The sequence below is a fragment of the Piliocolobus tephrosceles genome, chromosome X (genome assembly GCF_002776525.5).
Source record: "Piliocolobus tephrosceles isolate RC106 chromosome X, ASM277652v3, whole genome shotgun sequence".
NCBI lineage: Eukaryota > Metazoa > Chordata > Mammalia > Primates > Cercopithecidae > Piliocolobus > Piliocolobus tephrosceles.
This window is the reverse complement of record NC_045455.1, coordinates 39,518,651-39,535,128: the sequence shown is the minus strand read 5'-3', so window position 1 is coordinate 39,535,128 and position 16,478 is coordinate 39,518,651.

Sequence of the window (16,478 nt, the reverse complement as noted above, 5' to 3'; positions counted from 1 at the left end):
GTTTTAGAGAGATCGCTCACTTTTTTAGTTCTGTGAAGGATGGTTTGGTGGGATAATACAAGAGATCCAGAGGTCATATAGAAACATACTGAGATAGTTAGGTGAGAAATGGTGGTTGCGCAAGTAGGGCAGTTCAAAGTAAGATACTGGCCATCAGAGAAATGCAAATCAAAACCACAATGAGATACCATCTCACACCAGTTAGAATGGCAATCATTAAAAAATCAGGAAACAATAGGTGTTGGAGAGGATGTGGAGAAATAGGAACACTTTTACACTGTTGGTGGGATTGTAAACTAGTTCAACCATTATGGAAAACAGTATGGCGATTCCTCAAGGATCTAGAACTAGATGTACCATATGACCCAGCCATCCCACTGCTGGGTATATACCCAAAGGATTATAAATTATGCTACTACAAAGACACATGCACACGTATGTTTATTGCGGCACTATTCACAATAGCAAAGACTTGGAATCAACCCAAATGTCCATCTGTGACAGACTGGATTAAGAAAATGTGGCACATATACACCATGGAATACTATGCAGCCATAAAAAAGGATGAGTTTGCGTCCTTTGTAGGGACATGGATGCAGCTGGAAACCATCATTCTTAGCAAACTATCACAAGAAGAGAAAACCAAACACCGCATGTTCTCACTCATAGGTGGGAACTGAACAATGAGATCACTTGGACTGGGGAAGGGGAACATCACACACTGGGGCCTATCATGGGGAGGGGGGAGGGGGGAGGGATTTCACTGGGGAGGTATACATGATATAAATGATGAATTGATGGGTGCTGACGAGTTGATGGGTGCAGCACACCAACATGGCACAAGTATACATATGTAACAAACGTGCACGTTACGCACATGTACCCTAGAACTTAAAGTATAATAAAAAAATAAAAAGAAAAAGAAAAAAAAGAAAGAATAGAGTACTTGGGTTTTAAGGAAAACATACATAAAATATATGGGAAAAGGCATTAATCAAGGATTAGCGAAATTCACATTAAACCACAGCAATAAATTCTGGAAGATCAAGGCCCCAAGTGAGATATGACCTACTCCTACCCTCGATACACCATGAAACATGTGATAGCCATTTTCATATATTGAATATGAATATCAAGAGAGAAATAGAGCCTATTTATCTAGTCAAAGAAAAGACTCTAGTGGCAAATGAGGGACTAATTCACGGATTTAAAGGTCTGCAGTGTAGAAGAATTAGATTTATGTAACCCAGAGATTAGATTTTGAGCTATGGTAAAGAAGCTACAGAAAGACATAAGAAAAGGCATTTTTAAATTTCTCACTCTTTGTATTTGATTCTCTGATTTCAAAGTTAATGTTAAAAGTATAGAGAAAAAAATTCAAACATCCTAAATTACACAAAATGTTGATATTTTTGTATTCTGTCTTTTCTTATAAATATTTAATTTACATTTTTTTAAAAAATGTGCTTGTTAAACCTATACTAGGTATGTTACATGGTGGGAGAGTTTCAGTGACTACATGGAAGGTTGGGCCAGGTTATGCTGATAATCCTTACCAAACCTTACACTCCAGGGTTCTTTTTAATAAATTATAGTTTTTATTTCCTGCATTGCTAAATAGTACTATGAAAGTTTTAAGACAAAAGACCAATTAAAATAGAGGTGCAATTTTAACAGCCTTAGTTATTAAAAATTTTATCCTAATTATACACATATGCCTACATTCACTTGCACAAACACACACATATACACACACTCTCCTATATTTAATCAACCGTTATTATAGCAACTGATATTAAGGGCCAGTACGCTAGGAAGGTAAACAAGTGGAACTTTTCTATGTTTTTATGTAGTGTCTCTGAGAAGTCAGATTGTTACAGATTTAAGAGAAGCCTCTGTTACATGAGATGAAAATGTTTTGGCATTACCACTTCCTGTGTTTGACAGTTCTCAAAGTGTGTTATCTAAGTGAATAGATTCAAGCTTCCTTTGAGGTGATTTTGTCTTAAAAGATATTTTCAGAGAGGTTCCAAGATGGCCAAATAGGAACAGCTCCAGTCTACAGCTCCCAGCGTGAGCGACACAGAAGACGGGTGATTTCTGCATTTCCAATTGAGGTACCGGGTTCATCTCACTGGGGCTTGTCAGACAGTGGGTGCAGCCCACGGAGTAGGGCGGGGCATAGTCTCACCCAGGAAGTGCAAGGGGTTGAGGAATTCCCTTTCCTAGCAAAGGGAAGCCATGACAGATGGTACCTGGAAAATCAGGACACTCCACTCTAATACTGCACTTTTCCAATAGCCTTAGCAAACGGCACACCAGGGGATTATATCCCATGCCTGGCTCAGAGGGTCCCATGCCCACGGAGACTCACTCACTGCTAGCACAGCAGTCTAAGATCAAACTGCAAGGCTGCAGCAAGGCTGGAGGAGGGATGTCCGCCATTGCTGAGGCTTGAGTAGGTGAACAAAGTGACTGGTAAGCTGGAACTGGGTGGAGCCCACTGCAGCTCAAGGAGGCCTGCCTGCCTCTGTAGACTCCACCTCTGGGGGCAGGACGTAGCTGAACGAAAGGCAGCAGAAACTTCTGCAGACTTAAATGTCCCTGTCTGACAGCTTTGAAGAGAGTAGTGGTTCTCCCACCACAGAGTTTGAGATCTGAGATCCGAAAGATTGTGTCCTTAAGTGGGTCTCTGAGCCCTGAGTAGCCTAAATGGGAGACACCTCCCAGTAGGGGCCGTCTGACACCTCATACAGCCTTGTGCCCCTCTGAGACTAAGCTTCCAGAGGAAGGATAAGGCACCACCATTTGCCGTTCTGCAAAATTTGCTGTTCTGCAGCCTCTGCTGGTGATACCCAGGCAAACAGGCTCTGGAGTGGACCTCCAGCAAACTCCAACAGACCTGCAGCTGAGGGTCCTGACTGTTAGAAGGAAAACTAACAAACAGAAAGGACATACACAACAAAACCCCATCTGTACAACACCATCATCAAAGACCAAAGGTAGATAAAACCACAAAGATGGGGAGAAACCAGAGCAGAAAAACTGAAAATTCTAAAAATCAGAGCTCCTCTTCTCCTCCAAAGGAACGCACCTCCTCACCAGCAGTGGAACAAAACTGGATGGAGAATGACTTTGACCAGATGAGAGAAGAAGGCTTCAGACGATCGGTAATAACAAACTTCTCCGAGCTAAATGGGGATGTCTGAACCCATCACAAAGAAGCTAAAAACCTTTAAAGTATACTAGATGAATGGCTAACTAGAATAGACAATGTAGAGAAGTCCTTAAAGGACCTGATGGAGCTGAAAACCATGGCACAAGAACTACGTGACACATGCACAAGCTTCAATAGCCCATTTGATCAAGTGGAAGAAAGGGTATCAGTGATTGAAGATCAAATGAATGAAAGGAAGTGAGAAGAGAAGTTTAGAGAAAAAAGACTAAAAAGAAACAGTCTCCAAGAAATATGGGACTATGTGAAAAGAACAAATCTATGTCTAATTGTTGTACCTGAAAATGACAGTGAGAATGGAACCAAGTTGGAAAACACTCTTCAGGATATTATACAGGAGAATTTCCCCAACCTAGCAAGGCAGGCCAATGTTCAAATTCAGGAAATACAGAGAACACCAGAAAGATACCCCTCGAGAACAGCAACTCCAAGACACATAATTGTCAGATTCACCAAAGTTGAAATGAAGGAAAAAATCTTAAGGGCAGCCAGAGAGAAAGGTTGGGTTACCCACAAAGGGAAGCCCATCAGACCAACAGCAGATCTCTCAGCAGAAACTCTACAAGCCAGAAGAGAGTGGGGGCCAATATTCAACATTCTTAAAGAAAAGAATTTTCAACCCAGAATTTCATATCCAGCCAAACTAAGTTTCATAAGTGAAGGAGAAATAAAATCCTTTACAGACAAGCAAATGCTGAGAGATTTTGTCACCACCAGGCCTGCCCTACAAGAGATCCTGAAGGAAGCACTAAACATGGAAAGGAACAACCGGTACCAGCCATTGCAAAAACATGCCAAATGGAAAGAACATCGATGCTAGGAAGAAACTGCATCAATTAATGAGCAAAATAATCAGCTAACATCATAATGACATGATCACATTCACACATAACAGTATTAACCTTAAATGTAAATGGGCTAAATAGCTCCAATTAAAAGACACAGACTAGCAAATTGGAATAAAGAGTCAAGACCCATCAGTGTGCTGTATTCAGGAAACCCATTTCACGTGAAGATACACACATAGGCTTAAAATAAAGGGAGAGAGGAAGATCTACCAAGCAAATGGAAAACACAACAAAACAAAACAAAAAAAAAGCAGGGTTTGCAATCCTAGTCTCTCATAAAACAGACTTTAAACCAACAAAGATCAAAAGAGACAAAGAAGGCCATTAAATAATGGCAAACGGTCAATTCCACAAGAAGAGCTAACTACCTTAAATATATATGCACCCAATACAGGAGCACCCAGATTCATAAAGCAAGTCCTTAGAGACCTACAAAGAGACTTTGACTCCCACACAATAATAATGGAAGACTTTAGCACCCTACTGTCAACATTAGACAGATGAAGAGAGAAAGTTAACAAGGATAACCAGGAATTGAACTCAACTCTGCACCAAGCAGACCTAATAGACATCTACAGAACTCTCCACCCCAAATCAACAGAATATACAATCTTCTCAGCACCACATCACACTTATTCCAAAATTGACCACATAGTTGGAAGTAAAGCACTCCTCAGCAACTGTAAAAGAAAAGACATCATATCAAACTATCTGTCAGACCACAGTGCAATCAAACTAGAACTCAGGATTAAGAAACTCTCTCAAAACCTCTCAACTACGTGGAAACTGAACAACCTGCTCCTGAATGACTACTGGGTACATAACGAAATGAAGGCAGAAATAAAGATGTTCTTTGAAACCAATGAGAATAAAGACACAACATACCAGAATCTCTGTGACACATTTAAAGCAGTGTGTAGAGGGAAATGTATAGCACTAAATGCCCACAAGAGAAAGCAGAAAAGATCTAAAATTGACACCCTAACATCACAATTAAAAGAACTAGAGAAGCAAGAGCAAACACATTCAAAAGCTAGCACAAGGCAAGAAATAAGTAAGATAACAGCAGAACTGAAGGAGATAGAGACACAAAAAACCCTTAAAAAATCAGTGAATTCAGAAGCTGGTTTTTGAAACAATCAACAAAACTGATAGACTGCTAGCAAGAATAATAAAGAAGAAAAGAGAGAAGAATGAAATAGACACAATAAAAAATGATAAAGGGGATATCACCACCAATCTCACAGAAATGCAAAGTACCATCAGAGAATACTATAAACACCTCTCTGCAAACAAACTAGAAAATCTAGAAGAAATGGACAAATTCCTGGACACAAACACCCTCCCAAGATTAAACCAGGAAGGTGAATCCCTGATAGACCAATAACAGGCTCTGAAATTGAGGCAATAAATAATAGCCTAGAAACCAAAAAAAGTCCAGGACCAGATGGATACATAGCCAAATTCTACCGATGGTACAAGGAGGAGCTGGTACCATTCCTTCTGAAATTATTCCATTCAATAGAAAAAGAGGAATTCCCCCTAACTCATTTTATGAGGCCAACATCATCCTGATACCAAAGCCTGGCAGAGACACAACAAAAAAAGAGAATTTTAGACTAATATCCTTGATGAACATCTATGCAAAAATCCTCAATAAAATGCTGGCAAACTGAATCCAGCAGCACATCAAAAAAGCTTATCCACTATGATCAACTGGGCTTCATCCCTGGGATGCAAGGCTGGTTCAACAAATCAATAAACGTAATCCAGCAAATAAACAGAACCAAAGACAAAAGCCACATGATTATCTCAATAGATGCAGAAAAGGCCTTTGACAAAATTCAACAGCCCTTCATGATAAAAACTCTCAATAAATTCGGTATTGATGGAACGTATCTCAAAATAATAAGAGCTATTTATGACAAACCCACAGCCAATATCATAGTGAATGGGCAAAAACTGGAAGCATTCCCTTTGAAAACTGGCACAAGACAAGGATGCCCTCTCTCACCACTCCTATTCAACATAGTGTTGGAAGTTCTGGCTAGGGCAATCAGGCAAGAGAAAGAAATAAAGAGTATTCAATTAGGAAAAGATGAAGTCAAATTGTCCCTGTTTGCAGATGACATGATTGTATATTTAGAAAACCCCATTGTATCAGCCCCAAATCTCCTTAAGCTGATAAGCAACTTCAGCAAAGTCTCAGGATACAAAATCAAAGTGCAAAAGTCACAAGCATTCCAGTACACCAATAAGAGAGAGAGCCAAATCATGAGTGAACTCCCATTCACAATTGCTTCAAAGAGAACAAAATACCTAGGAATCCAACTTACAAGGGATGTAAAGGACCTCTTCCAGGAGAACTACAAACCACTGCTCAATGAAATAAAAGAGAACACAAACAAATGGAAGAACATTCCATGCTCACGGATAGGATGAATTAATATATCATGAAAATGGTCATACTGCCCAAGGTAATTTATAGATTCAGTGCCATCCCCATCAAGCTACCAATGACTTTCTTCACACAATTGGAAAAAACTGCTTTAAAGTTCATATGGAACCAAAACAGAGCTCGCATGGACAAGACAATCCTAACAAAGCTGGAGGCATCACTCTACCTGACTTCAAACAATACTACAAGGCTACAGTAACCAAAACATCATGGTACCAAAACAGAGGTATAGACCAATGGAACACAATAGAGCCCTCAGAAATAATACTACACATCTACAACCATCTGATCTTTGACAAACCTGACAAAAACAAGAAATGGGGAAAGGATTCCCTATTTAATAAATGGTGCTAGGAAAACTGGCTAGCCATATATAGAAAGTTGAAACTGAATCCCTTCCTTACACTTTATACAAAAATTAATTCAAGATTGATTAAAGACTTAAATGGTACACCTAAAACCATAAAAACCCTAGAAGAAAACCTACGTAATACCATTCAGGACATAGGCATGGGCAAGGAGTTCATGACTAAAACACCAAAAGCAATGGCAACAAAAGCCAAAATTGACAGATAGGATCTAATTAAACTAAAGAGCTTCTGCATGGCAAAAGAAACTACCATCAGAGTAAACAGGCTACCTGCAGAATGGGAGAAAACTTTTACAATCCACCCATCTGACAAAGGGCTAATATCCAGAAATTACAAAGAACTTAAACAAATTTATAAGAATATATCAACCCCATCAAAAAGTGGGCAAAGGATATGAACAGATACTTCTCAAAAGAAGATATTTATGCAGCCAACAGACACATGAAAAAATGCTTATCATCACTGGCCATCAGAGAAATGCAAATCAAAACCACAATGAGATACCATCTCACACCAGTTAGAATGGCGATCATTAAAAAGTCAGGAAACAACAGGTGCTGGAGAGGATATGGAGAAATAGGAACACTTTTACACTGTTGGTGGGACTGTAAACTAGTTCAACCATTGTGGAAGACAGTGTGGCGATTCCTCAAGGATCAAGAACTAGAAATACTATTTGACCCAGCGATCCCATTACTGGGCATATACCCAAAGGTTTATAAATCATGCTGCTTCTATAAAGACACATGCACATGCATGTTTACTGCAGCACTATTCACAAGAGCAAAGACTTGGAACCAACCCAAATGTCCATCAATGATAGACTGGATTAAGAAAATGTGGCACATATACACCATGGAATACTATGCAATCATAAAAATAGGATGAGTTTATGTCCTTTGTAGGGACATGGCTGAAACTGGAAACATCATTATGAGCAAACTATTGCAAGGACAGAAAACCAAACACCGCATGTTCTCACTCATAGGTGAAAATTGAACATTGGGAACACTTGCACACAGGGTGACCAACATCACACATTGGGGCCTGTTGTGGGGTGTGGGGAGCGGGGAGGGACAGCATTAGGAGATATACCTAATGTAAGTGGCGAGTTAACAGGTGCAGCACACCAACATGACACATGTATACGTATGTAACAAACCTGCACGTTGTGCACATGTACCCTAGAACTTAAAGTATAATAACAAAAAAGATATTCTCTACTTGTCCCATAGCAATGTCCACAACATACTTCTTCAGACTGCCACATATTTTTCTTTCTTTCTCAGCATATAAACTAATTCTTCACTCATCATTATAGCCATCATATTTATGAGTCATCATTAAATATGTTTTCAACTTTATAATATTTTATGTTTTTGTTAACTTAAAAATCTCTTTCTAAATATCTTTTAAGTATATTTGAGGAAGAAAGTCATCTATGAACACTGCCTCCGTTCCCTTCCTCCCCCCATCCCCTCTCACAAAATGAATCAGATGCACAGATTACAACAGAAAACTGACAAATTCAGCTCTACAAACTAAACTTCCCTGAAAAATTTAATATTAGCTAAATGCTAGTTCCATGACACTTGAAGGAAGAACGGATATGATTCGTCTGGACATTAATTTGTTCCACACTGTAGACTGATATTTTAAAGAATTATTTTAAAATGAATTCAATTGAACAAATGAAGGAGGCTTTCTTTGACTACTACAGCTATTTGCTCTTACATTTTTCCTTTTCATTGATCCTACTTTACCTGCACCCACTATGTTTATTTCATCATAATTAATTTACTTTGAAACCTGGTAGGTATTACTCTGCAAGGCCCTGCAAGGATGCCTAGTTGCTCCAAATACTGTGACTATTTCAATCAACACCAAAAGTTTCAAGAAATTGAAATTTACTTTTTACCTGGAGGAAATTTTATAATGACAAATTTGGCTTTGTAATTGTCTACATGGTATGTTGAGTGCTTTTTCTTAGCAATCGCTTTTGCCTAAATATAGATTAAGGTTTTGAAAAACAATGAGTAACATTCTACACAATTAAAATTAGAACAATAAGTGTGCAAGAATATCTATCTGGCAAGAAAGCAAATGGACTGCTGGAGAATCTGAATTTAGAAAATGTTTGCAGCTCAAAAATAGGAAAAATAATTTTTTGAGTCAGTCGTTACATCAAGTGCCATATTTTCTTAATTTAGGGCTTACATTTTTATTTGGGGGGCGGTTACATTCTTATTAGCCACAAGGTTGCTTCTGAACGTAAGATATTATACAGGGTTAGTACTGGCATAGCACTAAAATTCACATTCTAATCATACTTCTCTCATGGGCTTTGACCACATAATTTAACCATTCCAAGATTCATTATTTGTCAACTGAAATATATGTGAACTCTACTAGGTGACCTGTAAGGGTCCCTTTCCACTCTAATGTTACATGATTTTAAGAGGATGTGTCTCTTATAGAATAAATTGGACAAAAGTAGGCTGACAATAGTGACTGAATGACAGAAAAAAATTCAAGAGAGTGAGGATAAGGGAAAGGAAACGTGAGAATAACAATCTGATTGTATACTTAGAGAGGATTTTTTTTTATTATACTTTAAGTTCTGGGGTACATGTGCAGAACGTGCAGGGTTGTTACATTGGTGTACATGTGCCATGGTGGTTTGCTGCACCCATCAACCCGTCATGCACATTAGGTATTTCTCCTAATGCTCTCCCTCCCCTAACCCCCCAGCCCCTGATAGGCGCTGGAGTGTGATGTTCGCCTCACTGTGTCCATGTGTTCTCATTGTTCATCTCCCACTTATGAGTGAGAACATGCAGTGTTTGGTTTCTGTTCATAAAACCTTGAACTACTGCTTTCAAGTTCTTAGCAGAAAACAGAAAGAGATGCTCCTGTAACACCCCACACTTACCCAAATCATAGAATCAATCTATCACAGTTTTTAACACAGTACAATAAACACACGATGTTAAATTTGCTTTCCTTACCTCCTTTGTGTGTGTAAGCTTTTTGGAGTGGCGGGAAGGGGACCAGGAATGCAGAAGGTGTTGCAGTTTCTTCATCACTGACTTCCGGACACTTAGTATCATGCTTGACACATAGTAATTGCTCTGTAAATATTTGTTGAATGTAAGAATTTTCTCTCTTATCTTCTGTATTAGTGTCGTTTTAACTTCCTTTTTTGGATACTGTATCAGGCATCACTGAACTGGGCACATCAACTCATTTACAGAGTCAGAGAAGGGATGAGCAAACTTCACCCTGTAGTCCAAACCCGCACCACCGTCTGTTTTTGTAAATAAAGTTTTATTGGCACACAGTCACATTCATTTTTTTTTTTACGTGCTGTCTAGCACTATTTTTGCCTTACAATGGCAAAGTTGATTCGTTGTGGCAAAGCCTAGTTAGCCTACAAAGCAAGAAATATTTAATTGTTGGTCTAATAGGTAACCCAGAAAAAGGTTACTGATTCCCAGTCTGGAGTTGTAAAAAAAAAACATGACTAATTAAAATAAGATAACTTTAGTCAATATTAAAAGCCTATTGTCTTGTGAAGTTAGTTTTGTAAAGATCACAGTAAGTGTGTGTATTTAACAAAGAGGTTTCTTTTTCATCATTTCCAAGTCAAAACTTTAGGTTTCTTTGTATATAATCATGAAAATTTTATGTTAAAAAGTACATAGTAATCATCTGGCATAGGAAGGTGTATATCTTTCACACAAGTAATGCTTTTCATTCATCATTTAAAGAAATTTATTCTCTCTGGTTTCCGTGATCTGCTGGCGGATAGCTGACCCGCACACCAGGACGCCCAGCAAGCTTTTCATTATCAGCATCCTCACGTTCAGTTTCTTATTACTTATCTCTCAGGTATGGTATATTTCATGATTAAAGAAGCTAAACAAAAATAACAGAGAAAACTGGCATCACAAGTAGACTATAATATCCAGAAGAAATATTTTTTTTATTTTCTTGCTTGGAAATCACTAAGCAGGTGATAGAAACAACAAAATCCAGTATGTGATACTTTTGCTTTTACATCTGGGAACACGGTAAAAGCAGCCCAACTTTTGTGGTACCAATTAAATGACTTAGATAGTGGTGTTTAGGAAGGTCAATAAAGACAATCTGTTACTTTTTTTAAAAAATGAGGGAATGATATGCAGAGTCCCTGTATGTAAGCCAGGACATCAGCCATACTGGACTGGCTCTTTTGCTCTAGGCTCCTTACATAAAATATAACTTGCACATAATAAATGCTGTGAGCTAACTAAGAGAGCAAGGGTAAACATATGAAAATAAACATTTACAAACAAAAAAAAAAGTTCCCTGTTTACATTTCAGAGAAAAATAAATGCACAAAATAATTTTATTTTGAAAATTGTCTATAGTAGAAAGAGTACATATAAAATGACTCTCTGAATAAATGCATATTTATGAATATCTTAGTAGGCCTACTGCTGAATCACTCTATGGATATTGTAAACAATAGTGTATGACTTATTGATGAGCATCTGAACAACTAAATTATTTAGAAAACAGAAAGGAGAGGAACAATCTTAATGCTTTTAATAAGAAAGTAAAACTATTAAGTTTATTTGCACCAGGAAATTTCTTGTCTTTTGTGTGGGAGGTGGGGGCAAGAGTGGGGAGGCTTCAGGTGTTTGAGAATAATTTGCAGGAGAATTCTTAGTATTAAATATCTAGCTGAAAATAACTTTTCTCAGTAAAATACTATTCACAAAATCTTTCATATTTCTGATCTTTCTTTTCATGAAGGACTCACATGCATTTATTCTACAAAAACTCACTGTGTTTTCTTTGTAGATAAAAATGTACAGATATGTAAAAATGTAAGGAATATTTACATGCATTCACTTTTGTGTTAGCTGTAAAAATACCTGTGAGAACATTCTCCACTATATCTCCCAGATCTAATTCCCAGTGACAGATATTTTCCTTGAGTTTAGGATAAAGATAAATTTGTCTTCACTGAGAAACATAATTTTCCTCCTATTATTCTACAAGGTTGGAGTAACGTTTTATGTTTCTCCCTTCCCTATGACTCTTGGGAAACTCAAGGCTAAATATTATCGTCAAATATAATAGCTGTATTTTTTTTTTCATCTGTTTGTCATGTTAGCGTTTATCTCTTTTTCAAACTTGATTTCTCCCTTGTTCACCTACCCTCTATTTTGTCAAAAACTTAATTTTATTTTCCTGGCTTTACAGATGCTTTAAATCTCTTTTCTCTATTAAGAGAGTCAATGTGTATTGAACCTAGACAAGTATCGATCAAATACCTTGCTTGCGTATGTTATTTGTCAAGGAATTACTGTTTTCCACTCTGAGACTTCCTTTTCCTTATCGGCTAGATGAATGCCTGCCCATCCCTGAAGGCTAAGCTCAAGAATTTCCCCTTCTGTGCTCCCTTCTCTCATCTAGAAAGCAGAGTTGATCACTTTGTAGCAGCACTGCTCCTGCCTCTGTGGATTCACTCATCACACAGCATCTTTCTGTTTGCATGTGTCTGTATTTATAGATTATCAGCCTCTTTTGAGTAATGGCTACATGTCTTTCACATTTCTATGACCAATATCTAGTCTCTGGTAGGTCAATACCAGACAAGCAGTAGGTATTAACCAATGTGTGTAGATGGTACAAATAAATGGATGAATTTTAAAATAATGAAAAAATGGAATATTTTGGAAGTGTTTATAATAGTAAATACATCGACTGGCAAGCATCCACTGTGTTCCCTGTGAATAACGTCATACTATGAGTTATTGGGGACAGGAGGAGGACACAATAATACTTGCTTGGCTAGGGATACAAAATTCCAATTTGTGATATTTTCAAGAAGTTAATTGTTCAGAGAGGGTTAAAATTAATATGAGTTTAAGTAGTTAATTTTTGAAATGTGGAATGATCTTAACAATACGCATTCTCTGTTGGGTGGTAAAACTGATTAAGCAAGGATATGAAGACGAAACAACAAAAGTGGTTTATTTGAAGAATGCAAAGAAAATCTGTTTGAGAGACTAGAAAGGTGGGTGATAATTAAAGATCAGTGGACAATATGATTAAGTAGTTGTGTGGACGACCACTAGAAGGTAGGAGTCAGATTATGGCAATGCCTTAAGACTCAGATAAAGTTATATTTGATGTTAATAGAAAGCTGTTGTTCAGTTTTGAACAAGAGATTAACTTGATTAAAAAATCAATTAGTTGAGAATGGTATAAAGAGTATATTAGAGCATTATAAACTAGAGAGACGGAGATTGTACAAGAGACATTAGAAATCCAGGTATAGGAAGAAAGGGCCAAGATTAGAGTGTTTACAACCCAAATTGAAGCAAAAATATTGATCTGGAAAATGTTTCAAGGCAAAAATCATGAGTCATATTAGATGATACGATGTGAGTGAAAAATAATCCTATTTAAAAGTCAAAACCTCATCATATAAATATTGAAAATTAATAAATTTGATATATGCAATTCCAGTGTTAGCCTTGAATATCATAAATCAGTAAAGGAAATGTAATTTCCTGATGTTTGATGATGCTAGATATTAATCATTTCCTGTAATAGTTTAACATGAAGGATAATTCACACTCATTATTTTAATATTATTTGTAAAGCTGTAGTTTATAGACTTTGCAAGTGATTATAACAGAATTGTTCATCTATGCATAATATACCCACCCAAGAAAGAGTTTATGCTCATCTACTAGGGTTGCCATAACAAAATATTACATATGGGAAAACTTAACAGGAACTTATTTTCTCACAGTTCTGGATGGTGGAAGTTCGAGATCAACATGTTAGGAGGCATTATTTCTCCTGAGATTTCTCTCCTTTGTAGACGGTCTCTCCACTGTGTGTGCATGCACCCTTCGTGTCTCTTCCTTTCTTACAAGGACACAAGTCTATTGGATCCTCATTTTAACTTAACCTTCTCTTTAAAGACCTTCTCTTCCAATATCATTACACTATGAGGTACTGGAGATTGGGACTTCAACATATGAATTTTAAGTAGACAGCACTCAGCCAATAACAAGATTTATGGCAGATGTTTTAAACATAATATTTGATATAGCTGGGTTGTGTCCCCACCCAAATTTCATATTGAATTGTAGCTCTCATAATTCCCATGTGTTGTGGGAGGGATCTGGTGGGAGATAATTGAATCACGGGGGTGGTTTTCCCCTATACTGTTCTCATGGTAGTGAATAAGTCTTATGAGAGCTGATGGTTGTATAAGGGGAAACTCCTTTCACTTGGCTTTCATTCTGTCTTTGCCAGCTGCCATGAAATATGTCCCTCTGCTCTTCCTTCATCTTCCACCATGATTGTGAGGCCTTCCCAGTCATTTGGAACTGTGAGTCAATCAAACCTCTTTTCTTTATAAATTACCCAGTCTCCAGTATGCACCATGAAAATGGACTAATACACTAAATTGGTGCCAGTAGAGTGAAGTGCTGCTGTTAAGACACTTGAAGATGTGGAAGGAACTTTGGAACTGGATAATGGGCAGAAGTTGGAACAATCTGGAGGGCTCAAAAGAAGATGGGAAAATGTAAGAAAGTTTGGAACTTCCTAGAGCCTTGTTGAATGGCTTTGACCAAAATGCTGATAACTATGGACAATGAAATCCAGACTGAGGTAGTCTCAGATGGAGATAAGGAACTTGTTAGGAACTAGAGTAAACATGACTCTTGCTATGCTTTAGCAAAGAGACTGGTGGCATTTTGCTCCTGCCCTAGAGATTTGTGGAACTTGGAACTTGAGGGAAATGATTTAGAGTATCTGGTGGAAGATACACTAGGGACTTGGTGCCCTGCCTCCCAGCAACTCTAGCCATGGCTAAAAGGGGCCAAGGTACAGCTTGGACTGTGGCTTCAGAGTGTGCAAGCGCCAAGTCTTGGTAGGTTCTGGGTGGTATTGAGCCTGCAGGTGCACAGAAGTCAAGAACTGAGGTTTGGGAACCTCTGCCTAAATTTCAGAGGATGTATGGAAACACCTGGATGTCCAGGCAGAACTTTGCTGCAGGGGTGGGGCTCTCATGGAGAACCTCTGCTAGGGCAGTGCAGAAGGAAAACATGGCATCAGAGGCCCCATACAGAGTCCCTACTGGGGCACTGCCTAGTGGAGCTGTGAGAAGAGGGCCACCGTCCTCCAGATCTCAGACAGGTAGATCACCAACAGCTTTCACTATGCACCTGGAAAAGCCACAGACACTCAACACCACCCCATGAAAGCAGCCAAGAAGGTGGCTGCACTCTGCAAAGCCACAGGGGTGGTGCTGCCCAAGACCATGGGAATCTACCTCTTGCATCAGTGTGACGTGGATGTGAGACACAGAGTCAAAGGAGATAACTTTGGAGCTTCAAGATTTGACTGCCCCACTGGATTTTGAACTTGCATGGGGTCTGTGGCCCCTGCATTTTGGCCAATTTCTCCCATTTGGAATGGCTGTATTTACCCAATGCATGTAACCCCATTGTATTTAGGAAATAACTAACTTGCTTTTGATTTTACAGCCTCATAGGTGGAAGAGATTTGCCTTGTCTCAGATGAGACTTTAGATTGTGGACTTTTGAGTTAATACTGAAATGAGTTAAGACCTTAAGGGACTGTTGGAAAGGCATGATTGGTTTTGAAATGTGAGAGCATGAGATTTGGAGAGACCAGGGGCAGAATGATATGGTTTCGCTCTGTGTCCCCACCCAAATCTCATCTTGAGTTTTAGCTCTCATAATTCCCACATGTTGTGGGAGGGATCTGGTGGGAGATAACTGAATCATGGGGGCAGTTTTCCCCATACTGTTCTCATGGTAGTGAATAAGTCTCATGAGAGCTGATGGTTTTATAAGGGAGAATCCTTTTTGCTTGGCTCTCATTCTCTCCCTTTGCTGGCTGCCATGAAAAACATCCCTTTACTTTTCCTTTGTCTTCCACCATGATTGTGAGGCCTCCCCAGCCATTAGAACTGTGAGTCAATTAAATTTCTTTTCTTTGTAAATTACCTAGTCATGCATGCATGTGCAGTGTGAAAATGGACTAATACGATAATCTATATTTTATTACTTCTTTGATGGTTCCAATAACTATTAAACGTTTCTTTGTGTGATATAAAATTGCTTTCTAAAATCCAAAGAACCTCAGAAAATATGCTCATGTCCTTCATATAATTTTATTATTTTCCCTCTTCTGCATGAGCTAATAATTTAAATTCCTTGAGTTTACAAATTTTTGACCTCTAAATTGGCCCATATTTTATCTTCTCCTCTCTATAATAGCTAGAAAAATAAGTGGTCTCACGTACATGTTTAGATTCTAATACTTTCCTGAAAATCTTTTACAAAAAATAGACTGCTTTCTTGATGTGTGAGTTTGGGATGTTAATTTTTCTGCACCTCAGTTTTCTACACTTTGAGGTAGAATAAAAATATTTATCTCATAAATTCTGTAAAAATCAACTAAAATCCTATGTGGGATGATACATGTACAGGCTGTTTTCTCATTTTATGCCCTTACTCCCT